At 45.9% G+C, this 7,416-nt stretch overlaps 1 pseudogene; it reads left to right on the top strand.

Annotated features, from left to right (window-relative positions):
* The first annotated feature begins 6,039 nt into the window (after positions 1-6,039).
* On the top strand, positions 6,040-7,000 carry LOC127190973 (heterogeneous nuclear ribonucleoprotein A1-like; annotated as a pseudogene).
* Positions 7,001-7,416: the final 416 nt, after the last annotated feature.

The following is a 7,416-nucleotide window of genomic DNA, read 5'->3' as shown; positions in this document are numbered from 1 at the left end:
CTCCCCACCTCTCCCTCTCTCCCCCTGCTTCTTCTCTCTTTCTCTTATGTATTTTATTTGTGTCTGTTATGTGTCTGTGAACATGAGTGCAGTTGCTGTGGAGGCCAGAAGAGGGAGTCCGAGTCTCTGGAACCAGAGTTACAGACAGTCGTGATCTCCCCAGTATAGGCACCAAATAACTATCGCAGGTCTTCTATAAGTGCAGCAAGGGCTCTTAACCGTGCAGGCATCTCCTCAGCCCCTCTCCCAACATTTCTTGAGCATATTGCCTTCTAGACTCTCATGGAAACTTGGTTGTTGTCTCCAAGTGGAATCATCATAACAGCTCCTTTCTGAAGTGGAAGTTGGCTCAGCCATACAGACCCCAGAGCAGCTGTGCTGGCCATGGGGAGGAGGGCTGACACTGAGTCTAAGACATTTTTGTCCTTTTTTTTAACAGCTTTTCCCACTTCTTGATTGGGGCCATGCACTCCTGTGAGGATCCAGAACTCCCCTGCATCGGGGTACTTTCCCCTTAAGTAGGTCTACTTGATCATGTGCCTGGTTTTGCCTGTCAACTGGATACACCTTTGTTTTACTTGTTTAAAAACACCTGATAGGCCAGCATGGTGGTGCACACCAAAATCACAGTGCTCAGGAGGCTGAGGCAGGAGGGTCCTGAATTCAGGATCACCCTGGGCTATATGGTGATTTCAAGTTCAGCCTGCACATTAAATAGCAGCATTGTGTCTAAATGAAAAATGAAATCAATAAAAAATAAATACACTTGATAATTCTTCACTTTACAGTGCTTAACAACTAATAAGTCAATTAGTTTTCACGGTAACCTTATGTGGTGGGTACTGTGGTGAAACTCATCATGCAGATGCAAAGCCTCGTCCCAAGAAGATTGTACAGCTTCCAGTTGGCTCAGATGTCACAGAAGCCAGAGCTGGTGTCCTGAGTGGCCACTCTGGCTCCAGGGTCTATGCTGCTGCCAGGTACGGACAGGATTCCAGCCCCACTTATTTAGATTTTCTAGCTTCTAACACCAGGCCTGGAGCGAGGCAATGCATTAACAGATGGCTCTGAGAAAAAGAACATAAGGCCTATTTATTATGGCGGGAAAGGAAAGAATGATTGTTCTGGAAGCAGTACCTATATTTCCCATTTAATGAAATCTGTGCCACACTTATTTATTATGTTATTTGTCCCTGAACCCATTTCCCTAAGGAAAAGATATATGTGGGTTCACGTTGCAAAACTCCTTTGTAGTTTGCTGTTATATATTTTCCTGGTGTCTTGGTGCCTCTGTACTCAATGACTGGGGGAGGCTGGAGACATGTTCAGTGTGCTGTTTGTTCAGTTCCCAGTGCCTATGTCAGGTGTTAAGGGATCTGATGCCTCTGTCCCTCACAGAACATGTATGAACCTCCCCACATACAAATGCACACACACGCACATAGTTAAAAACAATTAAAGATGTTTTTTAAAAGTGGGAGTCTTTTTGTATACTCTTAAAAAAGTTTTGTTTGTTTTGAGCATCTTATGTTGTCTAGGCTGACCTTGTTCTCACTCTGTAGCTGAGGCTGACCCTCATCCTGTAGCTGAGGCTGGCCCTCACCCTGTAGCTGAGGCTGGCCCTGATCCTTCTTCCTCTATTTCCCAAGGGCTTGGATTCCTGTCATATGCTGTCATGCTCTGATTCTCTGATTAAAAGGCAGATCCTCACTCCACAAAGAGGGTCCTTAATCCCGTCATAGCTCCTGTTTCTGCCATTTATTTTGTGTTTTAGTAAGTTCTTTCATCTCCCAATGACTGATGGGAAAACCCAGTGTATAAGTTGCAAGAGCGAGTTGGTCTCAAAGAACCAAGTCAAGGCACACTGGAAAAGCATGGCTCATTGTCCTCTGGCCCTAGTCTTGGGAACCAGCATGGCTCTGAGGCCATAGATTCTGCAGGAGAAATCCAGGTTCTTTTTTTACCACCTTTAACAGCTGGGAAAGAACCGCAATCCAACCTCTTAAGGAGACAAGCCTGGCCAGTTTGACAGATTTACACAGTGGGCAATGGGACAGAGTAGAAGCCAGTGTCAACAGTGAGCTGTGTTTGGATTCCTGAGTTCCCCAGGCCTCCTGAATCCTAATGTTGGTTCTCTCAGATTCTTTGCATTGTTGGAAACCTGTGACCATAAGCCCTTGGCCTCCAAAGAAAGCCATGGCAGTAGCCATGTCCAACTCAAGACTGAGAACAGCTAGGGCTGTAGCCCAACACAAAACCAGCAACTGCCATAAAAAGTCATGATATTCTTTTGAGCGATTAACCAGTTCATCAAGCCATTTAATCATAATTCAACTGCATGTTTCTGGAGCGTGAACTGTGCAGATGACGATGTCAAGTTGAATTGATGTCAAAAGGCTGAACATGCATGAGCGTGTGAAGGCTATTCAATGCCACTGGGGACCCTGCTTTGCACAGAGCTCAAGACCTCATGGGCTGTTGTCCCTAAATGACAGACAGCATGGTCTCCCCAGGTGGCTGCATTAGCCACATCAGGGCTGCATGGTCCCAGAGAAATATGTCATTTTCTCAATCTGACTTCCCCTTACTAGAATGCATTTATGATAGGCTATATTTTCGTGAGTTCTAGTTTATTTGTGCCGTAGTTTAAAGAGAGTTTGAAGTGGACTGTCACAAGGTGAGTTCCACACTGCAGCTTACACATGTTTATGAATATTTATGAGATGTTTGGCATATTGATGGAATAAGATGGCCATTTTCCAATTACAAATCATGATGGACCAGATATTACTTTTAGAGTGCTTTCCCCCCACCCCATGATCCTCTAGAAAAGTCCACTAAAGGGGAGAGGTGTCAACATCACAAAGGAAATACTATTACAGTGACATTGGCTCTTTTGAGGCTGTGAACTGGTGCAGAAAAGTGCCCCAGGGTCTTAGTTTCTGCAGAAGAGCATATCTGCAGCCGCCCAGATGCCCAGACGCAGCTTTACCCAGTAACCTCATCTCTAACCCTAACCCTACCCAGTCTCACTGAATCACTGAAAGCTTACAGCAATTATTTATTTTATTACAGTATTTATTTATTTGAGGGGCACATGCCAAGCTGCACAAGTGGATCTGAGAGGCCACGTTGTGGGAGTCAGTTCTCCCCTTTCACCATGTGCCTTCCAGGGACTGAGATCAAGCCACCAGCTAGCAGCAAGCCCTGTTACCCACCGAGCCATCTCACTGACTCTAGAACTCACTTGAAACAGTTATTATTTTTTGTTTTGGTTTTTCGAAACAGGGTTTTTCTGTGTAGCCTTGGCTGTCCTGGACTTACTTTGTAGACCAGGCTGGTCTCAAACTCACAGTGATCCACCTGCCTCTGCCTCCCGAGTGCTGGGATTAAAGGCGTGTGTCACCACGCCTGACTCAGTTATTATTTTTTATGTGTACACGTGTATGCCTATGTGAGCTTACATGCACCCCATGCATGTAGGGGCCTACAGAAATTAGAAGAGGGTGCGGGATCCTTGGGTTATAGGTGGTTGTGAGCTGTCCTGTGGATGTTGATCTGGCAGAGCAGTCAGCACTCTAAACCACTTAACCATCTCTCCAGCTGCTAGAGCTTATTTTAAATTACAAGTATTATGTATTAAGAAAAACCAAATAATAGCTTACTCAAGTGAAGATTTTTTTACTTTTCACCTAATAGAGGTTTTAATATAGTCAGTATAGGACTGGAAGGCAATCTAGTGTGGTCCAAAATCCTAGCTTCTATCTTTCTGTTAGCACCCCATTATCTGTAAGAGGTCATACACCCCTGTCTCATAGTCGTAAGACTTCAGCCAGCTCACTGGCATTTCTGGCGAGAAGAAAAGAATGGGCAAGTGCATAGGTTGAATGTGTTGGAGACACCTCACATGGGCACCAAACTGTGGTCACTATGAGTGCATCAACATGCATCAACAGTAAATCCAGAGGGGCCAATAGCACACTTGTGTTGCATTAAGGAGGAAATCGACACACTCCCCTTAGTGTCCGCTGATGGAGAGTGAGGCCAGACTTGAATTCTCTACTTGACTTGGGTGTCTTCTGTTGTATAAGTTTGCCTCTGTGCTTGCTGAAATGCTGTCTTGGGGATTGGACTGCCCCTATCTTTATTCCTAACAAAGGGTTTTGCTCTCTCTCTTTTTGAGCATCGCAGAATGCATGACACGGGGGAAGGGATGAAGAACACAGAAAACTTTAACAGTTTTCCAAGGCATTAGGTCACTGACTCCAGCTGATCCCAACTGACCCGGATGACAAGCAGTAGTGCAAACCTCATTGCTCATCAAACAATATCCATGTTATGTTCAACATTTATGCTGAATTCTCACTTATAAGACTGCGTCCAAACTATTTGTTGTTTCCAGGAAATGGTTATCAGAGCACACATGCAAACACAAATACGTTATTACGTGCCAGGGGCATGGAAGAGCACATAATTTAAGATTACATCTATGTGTTAGCTTAAGCTGTACAAGTTGTTTACATGGAAAATTCAAGGCAAGTAAGGTTGATTGTTGCATTGTATTTTAAACGATCAGGCTGAGTACATAGTAGGCTAGCAGTCTTAAGTCGTCTCCAGGTGTGTTATTAACTCTGTCCCTGGGCTCCAGCAGAAGTCCTAGTCTATTTGAGTGTGAGAGAGATTTTTTTTCAGTGCATCACCACAGGCAGGGTCTAGTTAGGGGGACATGCCACCTCTGCCATTATCTTCCTCTTGCTTCTCAGACCACACTTATGTCATGCATTCACCCTTTGCAAGGAAGGCTAAGAAATAAAATTAGTTATGTTGTGGGAAGGTGAGGGGGGGGTGCTGTCTCCTGCCTTTGAGCTTCGGTTTAATATTCAGCTTTTATAGTCACAGTAATAACTCTTGGCGGGATGAAGCAAGTGAAAACACGTAGGTACAATAGCTACCTCCATATATGGACCGAGGGACACTAGAGGAATCAGAAGCCAAATCAGAGGCAAGTAACGGAGAAGCAAGTGGTGGCATCTCCAGACTCAACATAATATGCGTTTTCTTCCTTCATTTGAAAGCTCTGAAGTAGCTGTTCCTTGATCATCTGAGTGGATAGCTCATGGCTGTGGAAACTAAGCTAGAATGAGCTCCAAAAATAAGGGCACCTGACTGCTGGGGGGCCACGGGTCGCAGCTGGCTGCTTTCCACTTCCTGGCAGGGAGCTTACCTGGGAAAGGGATGCCTATGTTTGTATTGCCAGTGGCTTGAGAGAACACATGTCCACCCACCAGAGGTTCTTTCTGGAACCGTATGACCGCTAGGTTATTCACATTCCTGTGTCCAGCTGGACTGAGTACTGCCTGGATATATCTTCCCTTCTGTCCTCTGAACAAGTGTGAAATAGGGAAGGTCAGTCTAGAACCTACTGAGGCATTGTCTAGCTTCTCTATGGCCACAGGTCAGAGCTGTCAGGTGGACAGGAAGAAAGTGCTCTATATTGTGAAGACAATTGGGGGGACGGGGCAAAAAGAACTGGACCTGGCTGGGAAGATGGCTCAGCGTATAAAGCAGTAGCTGTGCAAGTATGAGGGTCCAAGCTGAGAGCCCCAGAACTTAGGTTTAACTATCAGAGTGGTGCGTGCCTGTAATGCCACTGATCCCAGGGTAAGGTAGGAGGTGGAGATGGAGACAAGAGAGTCTTCAGAAGCTCTGGGGCTCCTTGCCTAAAGTAGGCCACAGTGAACAGCAAGACACCCTGCCTCAAAGCAGGTAGAAGGTGAAGACCGACACCTGAGGCTGTCCTTTTACCTCCGTATGCAAGCTGTGGCACACATGTGCCTACACACACCCACACCCAGCCACACATACCCACCCACACATACACACCATACACCCCCCCACCCCACCCCCACACACAGAGCAGGGGTTGGTGCTGGGCCCACACAACTAAGAATGGAGCGGTAGACCTTCCTTTGCTTACTCCTTTCTGATGGTTTACGCGGCCAAGGAAGCATCGCTGAAGGCTCCCATTGCCCTGCCTTCATGTCTAGGTCAGAGTCTCCCAAGGAACCAGAAAAGATGTGGAAGCTCTTCATCAAAGGGCTGATGTTCAAAACAACTCACAAGAGTCTGAAGAGCCATTTTGAGCAATGGGGGAACACTCACTGACTGTCTGGTAATGAGGGATCTAAAGACCAGAGATCCAGGGGCTTTGGGTTTGCCACATACTCCACTGTGGAGGAAGTGGATGCTGCTATGAATGCAAGACCACACAAGGTGGCTGGAAGAGATGTAGAACCCAAGAGAGCCATGTCAAGAGAATATTCTCAGAGACCAGGTGCCCACTTAACTGTAAAGAAGATTTTTGTTGGTGGTATTAAAGAAGACACTGAAGAACATCACCTATGAGACTATATTGAGCAGTATGGGAAAACTGAAGTGATTGAAATCATGACTGAGAAGCAGTGGGAAAAAGAGTGGCTTTGCTTTTGTCACCTTTGGTGGCCATGACTCTGCCAATAAGATTGTTATTCAAAAATATCATACTGTGAGTGGCCACCACTGTGAAGTAAGAAAAGCCCCGTCAAGGCAAGAGATGGCCAGTGCCTCATCCAGCCAGAGAGGTCGGAGTGGTTCCGGGAACTTTGGTGGTGGTTGTGGAAGCGGTTTGGATGGCAATAACAATTTTCGTCAAGGAGGAAACTTCAGTGGTCATGGTGACTTTGGTGGCAGCCGTGGTGGTGGTGGATATGGTGGCAGTGGGGAAGGCTATAATGGATTTGGTAATGATGGAAGTGATTTTGGAGGTGGTGGAAGCTACAATGATTTCGGCCATAACAACAACCAGTCTTCAAATTTTGGACCAATGAGGGGAGGAGACTTTGGAGGCAGAAGCTCTGGCCCTTACGGTGGCGGAGGCCAGGACTTTGCCAAACCATGGAACCAAGGTGGCTGTGGAGGTTCCAGCAGTAGCACTAGCTGTGGCAGTGGCAGGAGGTTCTAGTTACATGACAGGCAGGAGAAAAAGCTTAGCAGGAGGGGAGAGTGAGAGGAGTGACAGGGAAGCTACAGGTTACAACAGATTTGTGAACTCAGCCAAACACAGTGGTGGCAGGGGCTAGCTGCTTCCAAGAAGACATGGCTTTAGACAATACTCAGGTGTATGGGCAAAAAGAACTCCAGGACTGTGCATTTGTGACTAACTATATAACCGGTTATTTTATTTTCTGTTCTGTGGAAAGTGGAAAGCATTCCAGCAAAGAGCTTTACTGTAGACCCTTTTTCACCCATGCTGTTGATTGCTAAATGTAATAGTCTGATCATGACGCTGAAAAATAGAACAGTAAACTTTGAGGTGGTGCTGATGCTGTGAAAGCCATATATCAAGCATGATGTAATAAAAATTTTATATAAATCATC

The sequence above is a fragment of the Acomys russatus genome, chromosome 6, assembly GCF_903995435.1.
Source record: "Acomys russatus chromosome 6, mAcoRus1.1, whole genome shotgun sequence".
NCBI classification, from domain to species: Eukaryota; Metazoa; Chordata; class Mammalia; order Rodentia; family Muridae; genus Acomys; species Acomys russatus.
This window is presented reverse-complemented; position numbering and strand designations above follow the sequence as displayed.